We start from the raw sequence: 24,836 nt of genomic DNA, 5'->3' as shown, positions 1-24,836 counted from the left end.
TGGGTTCGATGACGGTTTGGATGTACCGTGCACTATTCAGTGTCCCCTCGACGATCACCAGTGGTGTACGGCCAGTGTAGGAGATCGCTCCCCACACCATGGTGCCGGGTGTTGGCCCTGTGTGCCTCGGTCGTATGCAGTCCTGATTGTGGCGCTCACCTGCACGGCGCCAAACACGCATACGACCATCATTGGCACCAAGGCAGAAGCGACTCTCATCGCTGAAGACGACACGTCTCCATTCGTCCCTCCATTCACGCCTGTCGCGACACCACTGGAGGCGGGCTGCACGATGTTGGGGCGTGAGCGGAAGACGGCCTAACGGTGTGCGGGACCGTAGCCCAGCTTCATGGAGACGGTTGCGAATGGTCCTCGCCGATACCCTAGGAGCAACAGTGTCCCTAATTTGCTGGGAAGTGGCGGTGCGGTCCCCTACGGCACTGCGTAGGATCCTACGGTCTTGGCGTGCATCCGTGCGTCGCTGCGGTCCGGTCCCAGGTCGACGGGCACGTGCACCTTCCGCCGACCACTGGCGACAACATCGATGTACTGTGGAGACCTCACGCCCCACGTGTTGAGCAATTCGGCGGTACGTCCACCCGGCCTCCCGCACGCCCACTATACGCCCTCGCTCAAAGTCCGTCAGCTGCACATACGGTTCACGTCCACGCTGTCGCGGCATGCTACCAGTGTTAAAGACTGCGATGGAGCTCCGTATGCCATGGCAAACTGGCTGACACTGACGGCGGCGGTGCACAAATGCTGCGCAGCTAGCGCCATTCGACGGCCAACACCGCGGTTCCTGGTGTGTCCGCTGTGCCGTGCGTGTGATCATTGCTTGTACAGCCCTCTCGCAGTGTCCGGAGCAAGTATGGTGGGTCTGACACACCGGTGTCAATGTGTTCTTTTTTCCATTTCCAGGAGTGTATATTGTTTTCCAACATAATGAATTACCTCGAAGAAAACGGTCTATTGAGACACAGTCAACACGGGTTTAGAAAACATTGTTCTTGTGAAACACAACTAGCTCTTTATTCACATGAAGAGCTGAGTGCTATTGACAAGGGATTTCAGATCGATTCCGTATTTCGGGATTCCCGGAAGGCTTTTGACACACACAAGCGGCTCGTAGTGAAATTGCGTGCTTATGGAATGTCGTCTCAGTTATGCGACTGGATCTGTGATTTCCTGTCAGACAGGTCACAGTTCGTAGTAATTGACGGAAAGTCATCGAGTAAAACAGAAGTGATTTCAAGCGTTCCCCAAGATGGTGTTATAGGCCCTTTGCTGTTCCTTATCTATATAAATGATTTGGGAGACAATCTGAGCAGCCGTCTTCGGTTGTTTGCAGATGACGCTTTCGTTTATCGACTAATAAAGTTATCAGAAGATCAAAACAAACTGCAAAACGATTTAGAAGAAATATCGAAATGGTGCGTAAAGTGGCAGTTAACCTTAAATAACGTTAAGTGTGAGGTCATCCACATGAGTGCTAAAAAGAACACGTTAAACTTCGGTTACACGATAAATCAGTCTTATCTAAAAGCCGTAAATTCAACTAAATACCTAGGAATTACAATTACGAACAACTTAAATTGGAAGGAACATATAGAAAATGTGGGGAAGTCTAACCAAAGACTGCGTTTTATTGGCAGGACAGTTAGAAAATGTAACTGACCTACTAAGGAGACTGCCTACACTACGCTTCTCCGTCCTCTTAGAATACTGCTGCGCCGTGTGGGATCCTTACCAGATAGGAATGACTGAGTACATCGAAAAATTTCAAAGAAAGGCAGCACGTTTTGTATGATCGCGAAATATTTTGTTGACACCGATTTACATAGGGAGGAACGATCAAAAAGATGAAATAAGGGAAATCAGAGCTCGTACGGAAAGATGTGTGTTCATTCTTCCCGCGTGCTATACGAGATTGGAATAACAGAGATTTGTGAAGGTGGTTCGATGAACCCTCTGCCAGGCACTTAAATGTGATTTGCAGAGTATCGATGTAGATGTAGAAAACACATATGCCGAAGGCCATAGAGAAGACCACGAAGAAGCTTCCGTTTTTGCCCTTCGGTGGCTCAGTAACAAGAGGGATTAGTAGACTCCTAAAGAGGCCTAAAATCGACACGATCTTCAGGTCTCCAGCAAAAATTCGACAACTTATGGGGCCTCTAAAAGACAACATAGGCCTCAGGATGCAATGAGTATGTAAAATACTCTGTAGGTGTGGACAATTTTATGTCTGACAGACTGTGTGAATTACTGAACAGCGTTGTGTAGAACACGAGAGGTTTTTCCGCCTCCATAGTACCATGAAAAATCAGCTGTAGAAGCGCGTGCTTTGGAAAACGACACCAAATTGCATTCGACGGCCAGTGTCATTAAAAAAGGGACCTAGATACAAATTTGTGACAACATCCTCAATAAAATAATTTGAAGCGATGTTGACTATTAACCGACCGTGACTGTTTCAAATATATGAACAGGCTTTCAGACTCAGCTACCAATCACAAAATTGTTGATTACCAAATTATTTATATAGTGACATGTTTCGAGGTGATACCTCATCCTCACACTACAGTGGCATTATAAAAACGTTTAACGTATGTGTAAACAGGTATTTAAAATTTCTTTACATGACTGCTGTGATCATACTGGAGAGAGAGAGAGAGAGAGAGAGAGAGAGAGAGATGGATAGATAGGAGATAACCTAGTAAGAGTGACATCGCCTCTTACTGGATTGTCTCTCTCTCTCTCTCTCTCTCTCTCTCTCCTCTCTCTCTCTCTCCCTCTCTCTCTCTCTCTCTCTCTCTCTCTCTCTCTCTCTCTCTCTCTCTCTCTCTCCCCCCACACTCTATCTCTCCCCCCTCTCTCCCCCCCCCACTCTCTCTCTCCCCCCCTCTCTTCGCCCGCCCCTGGCCGGCCGCGGAGGCCGAGCGGTTCTAGGCGCTTCAGTCTGGAACCGCGCGAGCGCTACGGTTGCAGGTTCGAATCCTGCCTCGGGCATGGATGTGTGTGATGTCCTTAGGTTAGTTAGGTTTAAGTTGTTCTACGTTCTAGGGAACTGATGACCACAGATGTTAAGTCCCGTAGTGCTCAGAGCCATTTGAACCATTTGAACCTCCTCCATCCACAGGATGATCGCAGCAGTCATGTAAATAAACTTTAATGACTGTATACACTTACGTTAAATGGGTCAGCCTGCTTAGCTGAGTGGTAACGTGCTCGCCTCCCATGCAAGCGGGCCCAGGTTCTATTCCCGGCCGGGTTGGAGATTTTCTCCGCTCGTCGACTGGGTGTTGTGTTGTCCTCATCATTTCATCCTCATCACTGGTGCACAAGTCGCCCAATGTGGCGTCGATTGAAATAAGACTTGCACTTGGCGGACGAACTTATCCGAATAGGGCCTCCTGGTCAACGATGCCAAACGCCCATTTCCATTTTTAAAATGTTTTTGTAATGTCGCCATAACCTAGGAATGACGTATCACCTCTAAACACATCGCTAAATAAAACAGTTAGTAGTGAAAAAAAAATTGTGACTGGCAGCGGTATTTGAAAACCTTTTCATACCCACAATAAAGAGGTCGGCCTGCGGCTAAGCAGAGGTTGGGACCGGCATTCAGACGGTTGAAGCGGACGCGGCATTTGCGCAACGGAAACGTTACCATATATGGCATTGGAATAAGCACCAGTGATGTCACAAGACAGCATGGCTACATAAGGACGGCACCAGCAATCGAACCATAGCCATCACCTGACAATGGCAGAGGAGCACCTGGCTGAAAGCTTGTGGATCTTAAACCATTTGCCGTGACTGGAAGCCATATTAGGCAGGTGCACCAGTTTCTTTGGCTCTTCAGTGTATTATTGTACGCTCTCTTAAGGCCAGGTTTTACTGCAGTTTCAGGAACATTTTTAGTGCCATTTTTGCATCCCTTTCATTCTCGTGTATCAATGACGAATTCTACTGTAGTGTTGTTCTATTTTGTATCCAATTTGAATGCCTTCAATAGCCATGGTCTTGTTTACGTGTCTCTGCTGTTTACATATAAATCAATAAACCGCAAGCCACCTGATAGTGTGTGACGGAGGTCTCTCTAACCGATCCTCCCCCACCGCTTGCTACATCCCTGTGCCATTCACATCCACACAGGAGAGGTGATCAACATGTTGTGCTGGTATCACATCAGCTTCATGTAAAACTGACTGTATCGAGTAGTGAAATGAAATGGTTCAGCCCTCTCCTCCCTCCCGTCCCCTCCCCCATCTCCGACTTCCCCAATTACTGAGTCGTGCCTGTGCTCAATCAAATTGCCCCGAGATAATATTTGACTTTATTATCCAATAATAAACGTAAATGTTTCCATGTATTAATCCTTCAATCAGTTTGTTTTCACTGTGACCCGTTATGCGTATATCAATTTCCTCGACCAGCTCCAGTTCACCACATTTTGGAATCCAAAACTGGATGATTTACATGTTAATTTCTATTAATCAGTTTGAATTTCGTACAGTGCATAAATTACTTACTCTATTTAATAACAAAAACTTACCTCAATGTTACTGCAAGTTTTTCTTCTGCACAAACACGCTCTCATAATGTATTTTTTGCATTTTGCACGTTATTTTTAATATTTGACAACAGCAAATCGAAATATGCTACAGACGTAGGGCAATAATCAAAGAATTTGTACGGATAATTCCTCAGTTCCTTGTTTAACAATACATATTAGGTCTACAGATTTGCTTCCACTATTTTTTGTCGACGTTCGACGCTTTATTGTGCAAAAATGAAGAATTTGCGATTCGATGTATTGGCCATCGCTGGTCATTACTTTCTCCCATCTTCCGGGCAGCATACGAATCTAGCGGCGGAAGACAGGGCGTCTTCTGAGGAGATACATGAATCGATCCAATTCATATTACCGGAAATTGTCAGCTACAATGTGTGCCAGTGATCGAAAAAGATGGTAGTCAGAGGGAGCAATGTCTGTCGAATACGGTGGTTGGGGTAGGACTTTCAGTATCAACGTTTTCAGACAAGTTTTAACGGGTTTTGCGAGCATTATCTTGCTGCAAAATCACCTGTCGATGTCTATCACTATATTGTGGCCGTTCGTCTTTCAGTTCTCGGTTCAAACGCACCAGTTGCTTTCGGTAACTATCTCCTGTGATTGCTGCCATCGGTTTCAGTAGCTTCAAACAACCTTCTCTCTTCCACCTCCATACCGGTCTTCGAATTCAGAATCCACGTTCTTGAAGCGTTGAAACCATTGTCTGCACCTTCTTTCACTAATAGGAGCCTCACCCTAGGTCTTACGCAGGATTTTTATAAGCCTCAGCCGCAGATTTCATGTTGCAGCAGAAAATTAAAACTTCACTTAAATTACGGGAACTGGGCTTGTAAATTGACATTTCACAAATCGACTAATACTTTGATGGCGTTTACAAATGCCTAAGCTTATTTAGAACACTGCTCCACCCCTTACTGCTGCTGCTATCCGTTGCAGAATGGAGGAAGCAGAGTTGTAGACGTAATACATCCCCTTACTTGGACGACTCATGGTTGAATGGGTCCTCGAATTTCGTAGGTGGTTATGTCTTCTGCGACGACAACACATAATGTCACTAAAGCTACATATGTAAGATTAGAATGCCAGTTCATCTCTAAAGGTGTGTCTCGCAGGTGGCTGCAACACATATGCAAAGGCCACAGATTTTTGCCCCAAGTTTGATACCCAGTTTTTATTTTGCCGTGACTTCATCCATAACTAGGTGTGGCACCTTTCGGCAAGCGTTTCAATCGCAAATATTACTGAACAAAGAAATTCACAGATCTTGACATAAGCTTCCATGTGGGGAAAAGGTTACTACTATAACACGAACGTATCTTAACAACCAAACAGTAAAAAGTCAAATTCCCCGTATGTGATATATAAAAACGATGAACAGCAGGCAGACAGAACAATTTGAAATTCAATTTAGTACAACTTGTAAAAACAATGGAATAACACAGAGAAGAACTTCACAATGGACTTCAAATTCGATCATGGGAAAGCTAGTTTAGAGAGAGAACGGAAAGCAAAAGAACTTGACAGAAACATACAATACTTTATCTGCGTATAGTTTATATATAGTGAAAGCGTATTTCTAATTTATTAAGGTCTCCGTCAGAATGTCACGTAATGTTTGTATTAGTGACCAGATTCAGACATTTTTGTTCATTCTCAAACCATTACCTACATTAGAAGGAGCAATGTTATTATTAAAACATGAAATACAAATTGTTTGGTTACATAAATAATTTTCAAACAATAATAAATGAAAAGCGCTAGTTTGCTTTTGTTTTAGAGTATTAATTTTATTGTGTTACCGGTTTTCAGCTTACAAGGCGGTCCTTAGACATTTTGTGTGCACAAATTACGGTAGTGCAATTAATCATTTATGATGTACCTGCATTTGTAATGTTTCATTGTAAATGATAGATTTGTTTTTACATCAGATCAATAACAACAAATGTTAGGTAACTATACAGGGTGGTCCATTGATCGTGACCGGGCCAAATCTCTCACGGAATAAGCGTCAAACGAAAAAACTACAAAGAACGAAACTTGTCTAGCTTCAAGGGGCAAACCAGATGGCGATATGGTTGGCCTGCTAGATGGCGATGCCATAGGTCAAACGGAAATAAACTGCGTTTTTTTTAAATAGGAACCCCCATTTTTATTACATATTTGTGTAGTACGTAAATAAATATGAATGTTTTAGTTGGACCACTTTTTTCGCTTTGTGATAGATGGCGCTGTAATTGTCACAAAAATATGGCTCACAATTTTAGACAAACAGTTGGTAACAGGTAGGTTTTTTAAATTAAAATACAGAACGTAGGTACGTTCGAACATTTTATTTCGGTTGTTCCAGTGTGATACATATATCTTTGTGAACTTATCATTTCTGAGAACGCATGCTGTTACAGCGTGATTACCTGTAAATACCACATTAATGCAATAAATGCTCAAAATGATGTCCGTCAACCTCAGTGCATTTGGCAATACGCGTGACGACATTCCTCTCAACAGCGAGTAGCTCGCCTTCCGTAATGTTCGCACATGCATTGACAATGCGCTGACGAATGTTGTCAGGCGTTGTCGGTGGATCACGATAGCAAATATCCTTCAACTTTCCCCACAGAAAGAAATCCGTGGCGTCAGATCCGGTGAACGTGCGGGCCATGGTATGGTGCTTCGACGACCAATCCACCTGTCATGAAGTATGCTATTCAGTGCCGCTTCAACCACACGCGAGCTCTGTGCCGGACATCCATCACGTTGGAAGTAGGTCGTCATTCTGTCATGCAGTGAAACATCTTTTAGGAACATCGCTAGAACATTACGTAGGAAATCAGCATACATTGCACCATTTAGATTGCGATCGATAAAATGGTGGCCAATTATCCTTCCTCCCATAATGCCGCACCATACATCAACCCGCCAAGGTCGCTGATGTTCCACTTGCCGCAGCCATCGTGGATTTTCCGTTGCCCAACAGTGCACATTATGCTGGTTTACGTTACCGCTGTTGGTGAATGACGCTTCTTCGCTAAATATAACGCGTGCAAAAAATCTGTCATCGTCCCGTAATTTCTCTTGTGGCCAGTGGCAGAACTGTACACGACATCCAAAGTCGTCGCCATGCAATTCCTGGTGCATAGAAATATGGTACGGGTGCAATCGATGTTGATGTATCATCCTCAACTCCGCCGTTTTTGAGATTCCCGATTCTCGCGCAATTTGTCTGCTACTGATGTGCGGATTAGCCGCGACGGCAGCTAAAACATCTACTTGGGCATCATCATTTGTTGCACGCCGTGGTTGACGTTTCACATGTGGCTGAACACTTCCTGTTTCCTTAAATAACGTAACTATCCGGCGAACGGGCCGGGCAGTTAGATAATGTCGTCCAGGATACCGAGCAGCATACATAGCACCCGCCCGTTGGGCATTTTGATCACAAGAGCCACACATCAACACGATATCGACCTTTTCCGCTTCTGGTAAACGGTTCATTTTAACACGGGAATTGTATCACAAAGCAAATACCGTCCGCACCTGGCAGAATGTTACGTGATACCACGTACTTGTACGTTTGTGACTATTACAGCGCCATCTGTCACAAAGCGAAAAAAGTGGTCCAACTAAAACATTCATATTTCTTTACGTACTACACGAATATGTAATAAAAAATGGTGGTCCTATTTAAAAAAACGTAGTTGATATCCGTTTGACCTATGGCAGCGCCATCTAGTGGGCCAACCATAACACCATCTACATCTACATACATACTCCGCAATCCACCATACGGTGCGTGGCGGAGGGTACTTCGTACCACAACTTGCATCTTCTCTCCCTGTTCCACTCCCAAACAGAACGAGGGAAAAATGACTACCTATATGCCTCTGTACTAGCCCTAATCTTTGTGGTCTTTCCGAGAAATGTAAGTTGGCGGCAGTAAAATTGTACTGCAGTCAGCCTCAAATGCTGGTTCTCTAAATTTCCTCAGTAGCCATTCACGAAAAGAACGCCTCCTTTCCTCCAGAGACTCCCACCCGAGTTCCTGAAGCATTTCCGTAACACTCGCGTGATGATCAAACCTACCAGTAACAAATCTAGCAGCCTGCCTCTGAATTGCTTCTATATCCTCCCTCAATCCGACCTGATAGGGATCCCAAACGCTCGAGTAGTACTCAAGAATAGGTCGTATTAGTGTTTTATAAGCGGTCTCCTTTACAGATGAACCACATCTTCCCAAAATTCTACCAATGAACCGAAGATGAGTATCTGCCTTCCTTACAACTGCCATTACATGCATGTCCCACTTCATATCGCTCTGCAATGTTACGCCCAAATATTTAATCGACGTGACTGTGTCAAGCGCTACACTACTAATGGAGTATTCAAACATTACAGGATTCTTTTTCCTATTCATCTGCATTAATTTACATTTATCTATATTTAGAGTTAGCTGCCATTCTTTACACCAATCACAAATCCTGTCCAAGTCATCTTGTATCCTCCTACAGTCACTCAACGACGACACCTTCCCGTACACCACAGCATCATCAGCAAACAGCCGCACATTGCTATCCACCCTATCCAAAAGATCATTTATGTAGATAGAAAACAGCGGACCTACCACACTTCCCTGGGGCACTCCAGATGATACCCTCACCTCCGATGAACACTCACCATCGAGGACAACGTACTGGGTTCTATTACTTAAGAAGTCTTCGAGCCACTCATACTTTGGAACCAATCCCATATACTCGTACCTTAGTTAGGAGTCTGCAGTGGGGCACCGAATCAAACGCTTTCCGGAAGTTAAGGAATATGGCATACGTCTGACACCCTTCATCCATGGTTCGCACGATATCATGTGAAAAAAGGGCGAGTTTCGTTTCGCAGGAGCGATGCTTTCTAAAGCCGTGCTGATGCTTGGACAGCAACTTCTCTGTCTCAAGGAAATTCATTATATTCGAACTGAGAATATGTTCGAGAATCCTGCAACAAACCGATGTTAAGGATATTGGTCTGTAATTTTGAGGATCCGTCCTTCCACCCTTCTTATATACAGGCGTCACCTGCGCTTTTTTCCAGTCGCTCGTGACCTTACGTTGGGCAAGAGATTCGCGATAAATGCAAGCTAAGTAAGGAGCCAATGCAGTGGAGAACTCTGTGTAAAACCGAATTGGAATCCCATCAGGACCTGGCGATTTATTTATTTTCAACCCATTCAGCTGCTTCACGTGATGTGATGATGATGTTTGGTTTGAGGGGCGCTCAACGGCGTGGTTATCAGCGCCCGTACAATTTCCCAACCTTTGCTCAGTCCAATTTCGCCACTTTCCTGGATGATGATGAAATGATGAGGACAACACAAACACTCAGTCATCTCGAGGCAGATGAAAATCCCTGACCCCGCCGGGAATCGAACCCGGGACCCCGTGCTAGGGAAGCGAGAACGCTACCGCGAGACCACGAGCGGCGGACCCAGCTGCTTCACAACCCCAGGGATGTCCATCACTATGTCCTCCACACGGGAATATGTACGAGACTCAAAAGGCGGTATGTTTGTACGATCCTGCTGCCTGAAAGATTTCTCAAATGCTAAATTTAAAATTTCAGCTTTCGTTTTGCTGTCTTCCGTTGCCAGGCCAGACTGATCAGTGAGTGACTGGATGGAAGCCATCGACCCGCTTACCGCTTACCGATTTTACGTAAGACCAGAATTTCCTTGGGTTTTCAGCAAGATCTTTTGCTAAGGTATGACGGTGGTAGTGGTTGAATGCTTCGCGCATCGCTCTTTTTACAGCAGCACGAATCTCTACTAGCTTTTTCCTGTCCTCACTCTCCCGATCTTTCTTGTACCGCGAGTGCAACTGCCTTTGCTTCCTGAGCATTCTCCAAATTGCGCTGTTAAACCACGGTGGGTCTTTTCCGTCCGTAACCCACTTTTTCGGCACGTACTTGTCCAATGCGTGATTTTCAATGTGTTTAAAATTTGCCCATAATTCTTCCACGTCCATCGTACCGGAAGTAAATGAAGTCGATTCCTTTACTAAGTGGAATGCTAACAACTGCTTATCTGCTCTTTCTAGTAAGAATACTCTCCTAGCCTTCTTGAGCGACTTTTTAACTTTCGTAACCATAGTCGTAATGACAACATCATGATCACTAATCCCTGTCCCAACACTGACACTGTCGATGGTGTCTGGTCTGTTCGTGGCTACCAGATCGAAAATATTTCCATTACGCGTTGGCTGTCGATTTAGGTGCTCAAGACAGTTTTCGGATAATGTGTTCAAAAGTAATTCACACGACGGCTTGTCTGTACCACCTGTAATGAATCCATAAACATCCTAGTCTATACTAGGTAGGTTGAAGTCAACTTTGACTAATATAGCATGATACGGGTACTTCTGCGATACAGAATGTAGACTCCCTTTGAATGATTCTAGAATTGTCACGGTGGAACCTGGTTGCCGGTACTAACACCCCACAATTAACTTTATTTCCCCTAGCCCTGTTAAACGTGTCAAGATAACTTCACAATCACACTCTACTTCGAACTCAGTAGACACAATATTTTTGTCAACTGCAATGAAGACACCACCTCCTACGGTGTCTAATCTGTCTTTCCGATACACGTTCCAACCCTCACTAAATATTTCAGAACTTCCTATCTCAGGGTGCAGCCAGGTCTCAGTCCCGAGAATAATTTGCGCGCCGCACGCTTCCTGGGGCAGTAGATTCAGGAACTTTATTCCGAAAACTCTGAAAATTTACTGCTAATATCTTTATAGCTGAAGTGTCTTTACACTGAGCGTGTCCTAATTTCCCTGCCTGCACGTCGACTGGTGAGTGTTCATCAGAACGCTTCGCACTACTGCCTAGCCTAAAAAAAACCCATGTGCATGCCACAAGTACTCTGCTACCCGAGTAGGCGCTTCCTTTGTGTAAGGCACTACTGACCTATCTAGGAGCGTCCTACAATTCCCCACTCAATAGCTCAAGTCTAGAAATCTGCAGCCAAGGCCGTCACAGAGTCGTCGAAGCCTCTGGTTGAGACCCTCCACTCAGCTCCAAACCAAAGGACCGCGATCCACTCTGGGAACGACGCTGCAAATAGAGAGCTCTGCTTGCACCCCGTGTGCGAGGCCAGCAGTCTTCACCAAATCCGCCACCCGCCTGTACGAACTGAGGATCGCCTCAGAACCCAAGCGACAGGCATTATTGGTGCCGACGTGAACAACTACTTGCAGACGACTGCACCCCGTACGCTCGATAGCCGCAGGCAGAGCCGCCTCCACATCTTGGATGAGCCCCCCACCTCCGGCACACAAACAGAGTGCACGTTGGATTTCTTTCCAGCCCTGTACGCTATTTCCCTAAGGGGCTCCATCACACGCCTAACGTTGGAGCTCCCAATAACCAGCAAGTCTTTGCCCCTGTGTGCCTGCTCGGGCCCTGCTGAAGGAGCGGCCACCTGCCCACTGACAGGATAAACGGGAAAGGCCAGCCGGCCAGCCTCCACATTGGCCCTCCGCCTCGAGCGACGCGAACGCGTTGCAGTCCGCCACTCACCCTGAGGTGAGGGCGGCCCCAACGCTCCGGGTACACTAGAAGCTGCCTCGGCGGCTGAGTCAGCGGAAGCAGCAAGCGACACCTGGGGTGTCTCAAGCGACGCGCCAGACCCTCCGCCGTCGCTGCACCTCGAGGCAGCAGCCTGAAGGCGGCTGACCGTGGCCAACATGACGCTCAGCAGCTCGCGAACCGCGGCCAGTTCCTCCTGCGCCCGCACACAGTACGCACACACCCTATCCATCCTACCGCTAATATCTAACGACTCCGCGAATTTATACTATACGGCTATCAATAAGCAATATTACTCCTCTCAAATACGAGAATACGCAAGGATTTTATGTAATTAAATATGGAAGCACACAAACACTCGGAAAGAAATTAAGAATCAAACGACAAAACAAATATGAAAGCTAAATATGCGACTCGCTACTGCACTGATACTTCACCAGTGGCTGCTCAAGGCTCACTGAGCCGTGTCAAAAGCGCACTGGTTGCCATCTGGTTTCCCCCTTCAAGCTAGACGAGTTTCGTTCTTTGTAGCTTTTTCGTTTGATGCTTATTTCGTGAGATATTTGGCCCAGTCACTATCAATGGACATTTAAAATTCGATAGACAAATTTAGTTCTTTATATATTAAAAGTTGACACACACCTTAAGCTGTTTTTTAAGTGTTCTGTGTGCTGTCTCTCCAGAGAGTATAATGTTAATAGTAAATACACTCCTGGAAATTGAAATAAGAACACCGTGAATTCATTGTCCCAGGAAGGGGAAACTTTATTGACACATTCCTGGGGTCAGATACATCACATGATCACACTGACAGAACCACAGGCACATAGACACAGGCAACAGAGCATACACAATGTCGGCACTAGTACAGTGTATATCCACCTTTCGCAGCAATGCAGGCTGCTATTCTCCCATGGAGACGATCGTAGAGATGCTGGATGTAGTCCTGTGGAACGGCTTGCCATGCCATTTCCACCTGGCGCCTCAGTTGGACCAGCGTTCGTGCTGGACGTGCAGACCGCGTGAGACGACGCTTCATCCAGTCCCAAACATGCTCAATGGGGGACAGATCCGGAGATCTTGCTGGCCAGGGTAGTTGACTTACACCTTCTAGAGCACGTTGGGTGGCACGGGATACATGCGGACGTGCATTGTCCTGTTGGAACAGCAAGTTTCCTTGCCGGTCTAGGAATGGTAGAACGATGGGTTCGATGACGGTTTGGATGTACCGTGCACTATTCAGTGTCCCCTCGACGATCACCAGTGGTGTACGGCCAGTGTAGGAGATCGCTCCCCACACCATGATGCCGGGTGTTGGCCCTGTGTGCCTCGGTCGTATGCAGTCCTGATTGTGGCGTTCACCTGCACGGCGCCAAACACGCATACGACCATCATTGGCACCAAGGCAGAAGCGACTCTCATCGCTGAAGACGACACGTCTCCATTCGTCCCTCCATTCACGCCTGTCGCGACACCACTGGAGGCGGGCTGCACGATGTTGGGGCGTGAGCGGAAGACGGCCTAACGGTGTGCGGGACCGTAGCCCAGCTTCATGGAGACGGTTGCGAATGGTCCTCGCCGATACCCCAGGAGCAACAGTGTCCCTAATTTGCTGGGAAGTGGCGGTGCGGTCCCCTACGGCACTGCGTAGGATCCTACGGTCTTGGCGTGCATCCGTGCGTCGCTGCGGTCTGGTCCCAGGTCGACGGGCATGTGCACCTTCCGCCGACCACTGGCGACAACATCGATGTACTGTGGAGACCTCACGCCCCACGTGTTGAGCAATTCGGCGGTACGTCCACCCGGCCTCCCGCATGCCCACTATACGCCCTCGCTCAAAGTCCGTCAGCTGCACATACGGTTCACGTCCACGCTGTCGCGGCATGCTACCAGTGTTAAAGACTGCGATGGAGCTCCGTATGCCACGGCAAACTGGCTGACACTGACGGCGGCGGTGCACAAATGCTGCGCAGCTAGCGCCATTCGACGGCCAACACCGCGGTTCCTGGTGTGTCCGCTGTGCCGTGCGTGTGATCATTGCTTGTACAGCCCTCTCGCAGTGTCCGGAGCAAGTATGGTGGGTCTGACACACCGGTGTCAATGTGTTCTTTTTTCCATTTCCAGGAGTGTACATAGACACTGTACTGATAAAGGTCTTATATATCGTAACTGTTTCACCACTAACTCTCTGTGAAATCTTCCCGAAAAGAATAGCTGAGGGCTGCTTTGATGATTACACCACACGCTTCACGTGGTCAACTTGGTTTACACAAAGAGTGTAACTCCACAATAATTTTGATAATTAAAATAAATTACATCGAAACGCAAATTACAGAAGAAAAACCTCGAACTGGTTACTATCGTCTTACTATTAACCTGATGGGTCAAACGATTGTATAAGCACGTGGTACTGGTCTCACAAAGTACACCCCACGTGGGTTGAACATAAAGAAAAGTTGCTATATTGAAAAATATTGTCAAGACGAGACGTTATAATCTCATGCACATTCGCATTTAAGATTGATTGATCTTAGCTAGAGTTACAGATCCTCAACACATGGTTCCACTTTACCCACAAAGTAGTGACAAAGCTACTATTGGAAGATATTCTGAACTTCACACTCGAATTACACTGCGTTGCAATTTGAGATAACATATTTTAGATCTAAACCTGAAATAAAAGTGATTAAATTTTCAGTTAGGCTGAACTTAAGAAATCCATTGTCCTACGGACTTAGCAGACACGCGCTTAGCCGGAGATCTTACCACTTCAGACGCTCGCCGCGGACTGACTGCCTGGGCCCCTACCGAGGGTGCTTAACCGATACAAACGGAAGCGACCAGAGAGGCAGCTTCCTATACCAACATGACAAGGGACGTCAGTAGGCCGCCTAGAGTGACCAGCTAGTCCGAGACTGAAGTTTAGATTTCGTCGAATACAGACGACGTGTCAGATATAAATACGCAATCACTTTCTTTTCTTTGTAGATTTGGTCCCTATAAATAACACAGTAACTTAGAAAAGCTAATTTCTCGCAGTATTACGCCGACTTTATTTCGGAATTACGCATTTTATTCTCGTTTCCTTGCAATGATGAACTTTTCAATAACTCACATGTGCTTCATAGCAGTATATTATGACGTTTCTTACCCGAGATTTGGAGATAAAAGTTCAGCAAACAATTCTGTGAGGTGCCTACTAACATTATTTGCAGACTTGCAATTATTTCAGTCTGTTATTTGAAATGTATTATCATGTTCCTTCCTATATAAATGACAAAGTAATATAAAAGTTTCTGACAGCTGCAGCATATCTTTCACACTTTTATATATGATGGTGGCATAATTACAATTTTTAACGAACGTTTTTGTGTATTGCTCATTAGTATGTTAGATTTTTTAAAATCACAGGTCATACACAATCTACACATCTTTCTGAGTCAGAATGAACTGGGGACCTTGCTGTAGGATTTGCATAAGCAGCATGACTGAAATTTATCAGTGCATTAAAGTTTATTTCACAGTGGCCACCTCCTCCTTGCCAGTACTAATCAGAGCATTTAAGGACTGAGGTTATGGGTAAGAAAGAAGATTCATAATTTTGTGTCAAAAGTTATGTAATGTTTTTAATTTTCTATTAACTCCCTCCTTCTTGGAGTTTGGTATAATTATTTAACAATATGTTACATATAATGGAAACCAGCTTTTTGTAGATATCAGTAAGTGGCCTTCCACAGAGACATGAATCTGTTAGGGAATCAGTAGGGAATCTGAACACTGAGATGTAACCCTCTTCCTTGCTGGATTTGTAGTTGCTGTTGCAACCAGGAACACATTTTTTCTGGCTTCTGCAAATAGAATGATGCATTAATTGCTAACACCTTAAATCAAAATACTATTATGTAAAAATAGTAAATGAGAATTTGAGTGGACTGGTTTTTTCTACTGCTTGGACATCACGAAACACAAGTCTACACATAGAATCAAATGTGTAGAAATATTCATAATATTAACACAAAATCAGTTAGGAGAAGATTTTGATACTAAACTTATTAATTCAAAACTTTATTTTCAAATTATATCTAGAATATGGAAGAACATTTGTTGCAATTGGGTAGACGAAAGTCGATCACGTAGCACGCTTGCACATATACACGTAAAAACACTACAAACTTCACAGAATTGTATACTTACTTTGTTATATCTTCGACTGTAGTCACGACTACTTGCTATAATTTTTGCAGAGTCCAGTATAGCATAATTACACTGTAATGTCGGATAAAACAGACACCGCGAAAGTACGTAAACAAATACTTCCGATCGCTACCTTATAGCCACAGCCATGCGGAAGGCCTTAACGTTGCCATATTTCAGTCCTCCGGCCTCTAATACAGGCGGCCGTGACAGGACCATACTAAGAATAGAAACCTCTTTGCTTTTCGAGAGCGTAGCTACCTGTTCCGACGTTGGTCCTACTGTTCTCTAGCAGAAAGGTTTGTCTGCTACCATCAAGCATGCAACTAGAAATACATTTGCTCATTCATCCTTTCACACAGAAGGGAAGGGAGATGACAGTATCTTATCATATACAGTATATATAAAAAAGCGGATGTAGGTTCCGTATGAGACTGTGAGACATGAATTACATATAAACTGTGTTTTAAAATGTAGTAGTGTGACAGATCGTTCTTGATTATGTGTAAAATTAACACGTTCCACTGCTCAGTCTCCTCCCAGATAGTCTGAAACACCACAGTAAATTTAGAAGTGAAATGTATGCCGTAAATGACAAGTTTTAAAAAATTAACATGAAAGGAATCCAACAGAGACCTTTCAATGGGAAATGCACTGTGTGTTCGAAAATTCCCATTACAAACTCCTAGGACTTGTAGCAGGGAGTGAGCGCACAATATTTTGAATTTGGAACGCATGTCCGGAAACATCATCCAACAACGCTACAGTGTGTCAAAGTTACGTTTCCGGGGTGATGATACAAACTATCAAGGGTGATGAAGGATAAATGTATCAATGTGAGGTACGGGACCCTGGTTCGTAAACCATCGAGTTGAAAGTTATTAGCGAAAACTGTTCTGATATCTCTGCCAGTAGAATACATGTACTGGTACTGTTTTTGCTAAGATTGTAGGGTAGGCAAATTTCAGAGATGGTAGTAAGGACTAAAACAAAAAAATCTAGTAAGCATGTGCTCTAAAATGCATACTTTAAGAGCTATGAGCACTTTTTCAATAGAGGTGATGATGTTTATATACTAGCGAAGTGTTCATAGCTCCTCAGGCGTGCATTTTAGAGCCCATGTTTATCGATCTTTTTTTCTTGTTTTGGTCCGTACTATTACGTCTGAATGTCGCACACCCTAAAATCTTAGTAACAAAAGTACCGGTATTTACATCCCACTGTCAGAGGTATCGCGACATTGCTGCTCGCGTTGGTCGAGATTCAATGACTTTTAGCAGAATATGGAATCGGTGGGTTAGATCCCAACGGCCTCGTATCACTAGCAGTCGAGATGACAGGCATCTTATCCGCATGGCTGTAACGGATCGTGCAGCCACGTCTCGATCCCTGAGTCAAGAGATGGGGACGTTTCCAAGACAACAACCATCTGCACGAACAGTTCGACGTTTGCAGCAGCGTGGACTATCAGCTCGGAGACCATGGTTGCAGTTATCCCTGACGCTCCATCTCAGACAGGAGCACCTGCGATGGTGTACTCAACGACGAACCTGGGTGCACGAATGGCAAAACGTCATTTTTTCGGATGAATCCAGGTTCTGTTTACAGCATCATGATGGTCACATCCGTGTTCGGCGACATCGCGGTGAACGCACATTGGAAGCGTATATTCGTTATCGCCATACTGGCGTATCACCCGGCGTGATGGTATGAGGTGCCATTGGTTTCACGTCTCGGTCACCTCTTGTTCGCATTGACGGCACATTGAACAGTGGACGTTACATTTCAGATGTGTCACGATCCGTGGCTCTACCCTTCATTCGATCCCTGCGAAAACCTACATTTCAGCATGATAATGTACAACCGGATGTTGCAGGTCCTGGACGGGCCTTTCTGGATACAGAAAATGTTTGATTACTGCCCTGGCCAGCACATTCTCCAGACCTCTCACCAACTGAAAACGTCTGGTCAATGGTGGCCGAGCAACTGGCTTGTCACAATACGCCAGTCACTACTCCTGATGAACTGTGGTATCGTGCTGAAGCTGCATGGGCAGCTGTACCTGTACACGCCATCCAAGCTCTGTTTGACTCAATGCCCAGGCGTATCAAGGCCGTTATTACGGCCAGAGGTGGTTGTTCTGGGTACTGATTTCTCAGGATCTATGCACCCATATTGGGTCAAAATGTAATCACATGTCAGTTCTAGTATAATATATTTGTCCACTGAATACCCGTTTATCATCTGCATTTCTTCTTGGTGTAGGAATTTTAATGGCCAGTAGTGTATTTAGTTTTAACATTATGATCTCTAGAGAGACAGCATATGAGGACTTAATAAACAGCTGAAGGTGTCCGTCAAATTTTAATATACAAACTACTAAATTTTCCTATCGAATTTGAATGTATCGGAAGATCAATATGTAATTGAATGAAATTTGTTGTTAACGATCTGATGTAAAAACAAATCTATCATGTACAGTGAAACATTACAAATGCAGGTATATCATAAATGATTAATTGCACTACCGTAATTTGTGCACACAGTGTCTGAAGACCGCCTTGTAAGCTGAATCCGGTTAACACAATAAAATTAACTCTAGAACAAAAGCAAACCAGTGCTTTTCATTTATTATTGTTTGAAAATTACTTATGTAACTAAACTAGTTGTATTTCATATTTTATTAATAACATCGCACATTGTAATGTAGGTAATGGTTCGAGAATGAACAAAAATGTCCGAAACTGGAAACTAATGCAAATATTACATGCAACTCTGACAGAAACCTTAACGAATTACAAAATGCGGATCCTGATACCAGCACAGTGGTGGAATTACATGAAAGCATATTATTGTGATTTGCCATATAACCAAATACTGAAGCCACTGAAGGCAGTACTTAGTTGTCAGATAACGTCTCAACTCCATTTACCTCAGAATTCGACCAATCCAGTTAACGAGTGAGTGAGTGAGTGAGTGAGTGTGTGTGTGTGTGTGTGTGTGTGTGTGTGTGTGTGTGAGTGAGTCTTCAAGTACTTGTACAATGCTAGACCCCTGACTACACAGGGATTGCACTATTGGTGCTTGTGATCAAAACACCTCATAGATACCAAGGAGTATGTGCCTATCATGGCTGGGGTACAGGAACTCTGGGCAACAGTTACTCATCCAGGCAGCCTTGCTGTGAATGGATGGCGCCTGTGGGGAGAGTTCCCATTCAGAATGGGAGGCACCAAGGCGGATAACTCGTAAATGAAGCAGCTCAAACTTTGTGTTGCTGGTAGCTGCATGACCCCAGTAGTATCGTCTTAAGAAAGGGATTACTACAAAGTGGGGAGATATGACCCTACAATGTTTCCTTCTCTGCCTATGGAGTGGGCAGCATGTACAGAAAAGAGACAATAGGAGAAATACTCGCAGCAATACTTGGTTTGCTCTAGGACCAATGAGGAATCCCTTTTGGCCACAAAGTCATTGTTCTTTGTTGAGCACAATGAGTAAAAGTATGAGGAAGTAGCAACGATTTCGAAAATGAAAAAAAAGGTTTAGTTCTGATTAAAACGGTAGCCTCTGCTCAGTCACAGACTCTGCTCGCCTGTGCCAACCTGGTTGACATTAGTGTAACTCTCAACCTCCATAAGTCTCAATAGGATAAAAGGTATCATCTTCCATCGCGACCTCCTCTTACAGACTGATGAGGATTTACATGCCAGTTTGGAGCGACAGGGTTTACATTTTGTCTGTTGTGTCCAACAGACAACTTCGTGCCTTCCATGTTGAGCCTCTAGGGCTACTTGACTACACCAACTCTCCTGGTGGTTGGGGGCACCCTCCTACTGTTTCACCCAAACCCCTGGCCAGAGAAGTAACACCATCCTCTGGCATCTCTTACCAGGGAGTGGTTGCTTGGGTCACTCCTGATCCAGGATTCTGCTGCCACCAGGTACCAGTCAGTGGCTGAAGGAGCCATGGGTTGCTGGTTGTAAAGCTTTGTGTTTCTTCTGTCCCTCAAACAATGGCAGACAAGCCCTTGCAGACATCAAAATCATCCAAGAAGAATAGGGACAAAAACAATACGTCCAAGACAAAGGAGGTTCCGTTGGTCCCCCTGCCACCTGACTTCATATTTTCTTTCTCCGCACCTGAGGTGGAGTTCCTGGTCGCCCCTGTGGCAACCGCTCCCCCCCCCCCCCCTCCACCTACACACACAAACTTGCTTCAGAAATAATGTGTATTGATGCCATATCTCCACAACCAGTGGCAGGAGGTGGCCCTGGGGCATGACCTGCCTCCTTGCTCCCTTTATGCACCACAGGATAGCAATAGCATGATCTTCAAGCTGAGCTGTAGCGATTTTACCACACCTAGCTGAGCTACAATGTACCTTGTGCATTTCCCCTGCATTCTTTATTGCCCTCCAAGAAACGTGGTTCCTGGCAATGCAAACCTCTACCCTTCACGATTTTTAGTGCTATTTTACAAATCGAGCTATCTATGAAAGATACTCAGGTGGAGTTTGTACATACATTCTGGACAAAGAGAACACACGCTACTCGTTACAGCTTTGGAGACTGTGGCTGTTCATGTGAGGACCTCTTTGGATTTTACTGTCTAGAAAGTGTTTCAGCCGGCCGCTGTGGGCGAGCAGTTCTAGGCGCTTCAGTCAGGAAACACGCGGCTGCTACGGTCGCAGGTTCAAATCCTGTCCCGGGCATGGATGTGTGTGATGTCCTTAGGTTAGTTAGGTTTAAGTAGGTCTAAGTCTAGGGGGCTGATGACCTCAGATGTTAACTCCCATAGTGCTTAGAGCCATTTTTTAAAGTGTATCTCTCTCCTGATGGTGAAGGTTCTGAGAACCTGTTGTCTGCACTTATTCCCTGGTTCCACTATCCTTCCTCATTTTGGGTGAGTTGTATGCCCACAAACCCTTGTGGGTTGGAACTGCGACCACAGGCTGTGGAAAAGCTATAGAAACCTTACTTGCAGAGCTCAATCTTTTTTCCCTTGAATACTGGTGCCTACACGAACTTCAGTATGGCATATGGATCTTATTCAGTCAATGATATCTTTATTTTCAGCCTTGGTCATCTCCCATCTATCCAGTGGAGAGTCCATGATGACCTGTGTGACAATGATTATTTTCCAATTTCCATGTCCCTGCCTCAGCATCGGTCACTGGGTGTCTACCCAGACAGGCTCTGAACAATGCTGACTGGGATACCTTTGCCTCTGTTGTCACCCTTAGCACCCTACCAAGTGGAGGTGTCGATGTGGCTGTCCACAGCACAATCACAGCCATTCTGTCAGCAGCAGACATAGTGAGCACCTATTCCTCGTGATCCCCCATCAGATGATAGAAGAAACAAAAATGCTGGTTATGGTACATTACTGCCATTTGGGGTGTATACCTATCATTTGCAGGTTTGGGCAAAGGTTCGACAGATCTAGAGACACCAGTCTCCCACAGGTGTACCTGTTGCCGCCCTGACTGGTCATGTCTACACTGACACAGATGCTGTCGCTGAACATTTTGCCCTACATTACTCTTGGGCCTCTGTCTCTGAGAATCATAAGCCTGTATTTCGTGTCCTCAAACAGCAGGTGATGTGAATTCACTTAAGTTTCATTACATATCCCCTGGAGCCATATAATGCTCCATTCAGTGAGTGGGAACTCCTCAATGCACTAGCTCTTTGCCCTAACATGGCTCCATATCCAAACTGAATCCACAGCCAACACCTATTGGTAGATTGTGTCCTTGCTATTTTCAACCATATCTGGAGCGAAGGTCAGTTCCCATCTCACTGGCGAGAAATCGTGGTTGTACTGGTACTGAAACTAGGCAAATACCCTCCTGAGATGGACAGTTATCGTTAAATTAGTCTCACTAGCATTCTTTGCAAGTTGCTCGAACGTATGTTGAGCCAGCTATTATGCTGGTACCTTGAGTCTGAGTCTTTTGGCTCTGTGCCAGGGCAGGTTTCGCTAAGGTCATTCTACTACTGATACTTTGAGTGACACCACATGAGGTCTCTAGTGTCTCCTCCCCATTTTTGTCTGGAGCGTCTTGTCACAGCATAATTCCTGGGTTCAAGTTAGTGCTTCCCACAGTATCCCCCAGATACAAAAGAAATGGGTCCTTCAGGGCTCTGTATTGAGTGAGGCCATTTTCCAGTGGGTATCAATAATCTAGATGCAGCTGTGGGGTCTACAGCGTCCATCTCCCTGTATGATGTTGACTTTTGCATTTACTATTGCTCCTATATTGTGAGTGTTGCTGAATGTTGACTGCAGGATACCACACACAACACGCAGATCTGGTCTTTCACCAATGGCTTCCGGTTTCAGCGATCAAGACATGCATCATGGACTTCTGCTGCCATTGTTCTGTCCATCCACTGCCAGAACTCTACCTCTACGACCAGTTTCTCAGTGTAGTGGAGACTTTCGCTTCCTGGGACTGGTATTTGATGCATGGTTGTCATGGCTTCCCCACCTTCGCCAGCTTAATACTCTCCACTGTTTCAGTAGTACCAGCTGAAACCCAACCGCTCTACACTTCTGAGGCTTTACAAATCTCCGATCCTGTCCGGTCACAATTATTAGAGTCTGGCACATTGTTTTACTGCCTTCAGCATAGCGGATGCTAGATCCAGTACACCATTGTGGGGTCTGATTTGCAACTGGTGCCTTTCAGACCAGCCCTGTTAACAGTCTACTCGAGGAGACTGGGATCCCACTGCTACAGATGCGGTACTAACGCCGGCCTTCGTGGCCGAGCGGTTCTAGGCGCTTCAGTCCGGAACCGCGCTGCTGCTACGGTCGCAGGTTTTAATCCTGCCTCGGGCATGGATGTGTGTGATGTCCTTAGGTTAGTTAGTTTTAAGTAGTTCTAAGTCTAGGGGACTAATGACCTCAGACGTTAAGTCCCATAGTGCTTAGAGCCATTTGAACCATTTTGTGGTGCTAACAACTGCTGCTCAACTATATGGAATACACTATTTCCCGCTCCCCTGTGCATCAAAACTGCAGTGTTCTTTTTCTTGGTATGGAGATCCACATCCCACAGCAGCGGGCCAGGACTGGACTCACGATCACAATTCGCATACAGTGTGTCTGCTTTGAACTCCAACTTCCCCTGCTGTCGCCTCTGGTCAGGGAACAATTGCCTAAGCCTTTATGATGGTATGGCGTCCTTGAATCTGTCTCGACCTATCCTTTGGACTGAAGACTGTGCTGACCCCATTCTTCTTCACTGACTGGAGGAGGAGGAGGTTGCCCTACAGTCTGCCCAGACACACACGGCCTATGGCTGTCCTTGCTCAGTGGTCTGTCCTACCTACAACCCTTCCTTCCTTTTTAATTCTCCAGCCGCTTTCTGGGCGGAGAAACGCACTCACCTTCGCCATTTTACCCGCCTCTCACTTGCTTCTATCCCTTGGTCTTGTTGATTCTTGGTTACAATCGGGTTCATCAGGATTTGTCTTCTGTGTTCGTTCTTTCTGGGGACTCTTCCTGGCTTGATGCATATAGGATGGAGAAGCTGATGACCTCGTATTTTGGTTCCTTAAACCCCAATCATCCAATCCTGTTGTTTAACGGACTTCCATGTATATATTTCTGTACATAACGTAAAACTTCACACTTTTCACAGCACATACGAACGACAACATCACAGAAGCACGACTGGCGGGACAGAGAATGTGTCTGTTCGCTGATTTGAAACATGAATTACACAAGTTAAATGTTCAGTTCGGTGACTAGCAAAAGCAATGGCATCTTCCAGTGATTTAGCGCACCTCAGTGTCACTCAAGCTAGAATAACAACAAAATAGCTGTTAGAAGTAGGGTCTATTTCCTATGGTGTGACACACATCTGGTGTAGGTGCAATGTGGCCGACGACAGGTCGCTGAGTGTGCTGAATGGGCGTTTGTTTACATTAAGGTTGTATTTATGATAAATAAGGTACATTACACCCAGGTAGCATCTAAAATTTGCAGTAATTGAGTCTCCATGTCTTAGACATTCACTACTGACACAACAATCGGATGGATTCGGCTGTCATTTCATGTTGGCTGCTAGCCGTTTCCTGTGAGTCACTGCCTCCAGTTCCCAAGCGCTGCTGCCTTGCGCAGCCCGTTTTGTAACCTGAAGCCACACACTCTACCGTCGAGCTTATAGAAGTACGCAGACCACGGACTCGTGCTCCCATTCCAGAGCTGAAGTTGAGCACCTCGTTAAAGGCGACTTCCAATTACGATTCATGCCACTCCGGCACCCCGCTGTGGCTAGCGTCCCTCTACCGCGCCGCAGGCCAGAAGCCGCAATCGGTAACGCATTTTCACCAAGCCACTTAAAACTTCTTTTCAAGTCTGGTTTCGCCGGAAAGAACACAAAAGTATGAGCATTCTCTCGGGTGTGAGAGCGAGCGAACAGCATTCGGTCCTGTTCGGATCGGATTCGTAGATGCTCGTTTGTTTTTCC

This window comes from Schistocerca cancellata, chromosome 4 (assembly GCF_023864275.1).
Source record: "Schistocerca cancellata isolate TAMUIC-IGC-003103 chromosome 4, iqSchCanc2.1, whole genome shotgun sequence".
Classification (NCBI taxonomy): Eukaryota; Metazoa; Arthropoda; class Insecta; order Orthoptera; family Acrididae; genus Schistocerca; species Schistocerca cancellata.
The sequence above is the reverse complement of the archived record's forward strand: the minus strand, read 5'-3'. Positions refer to the sequence as shown.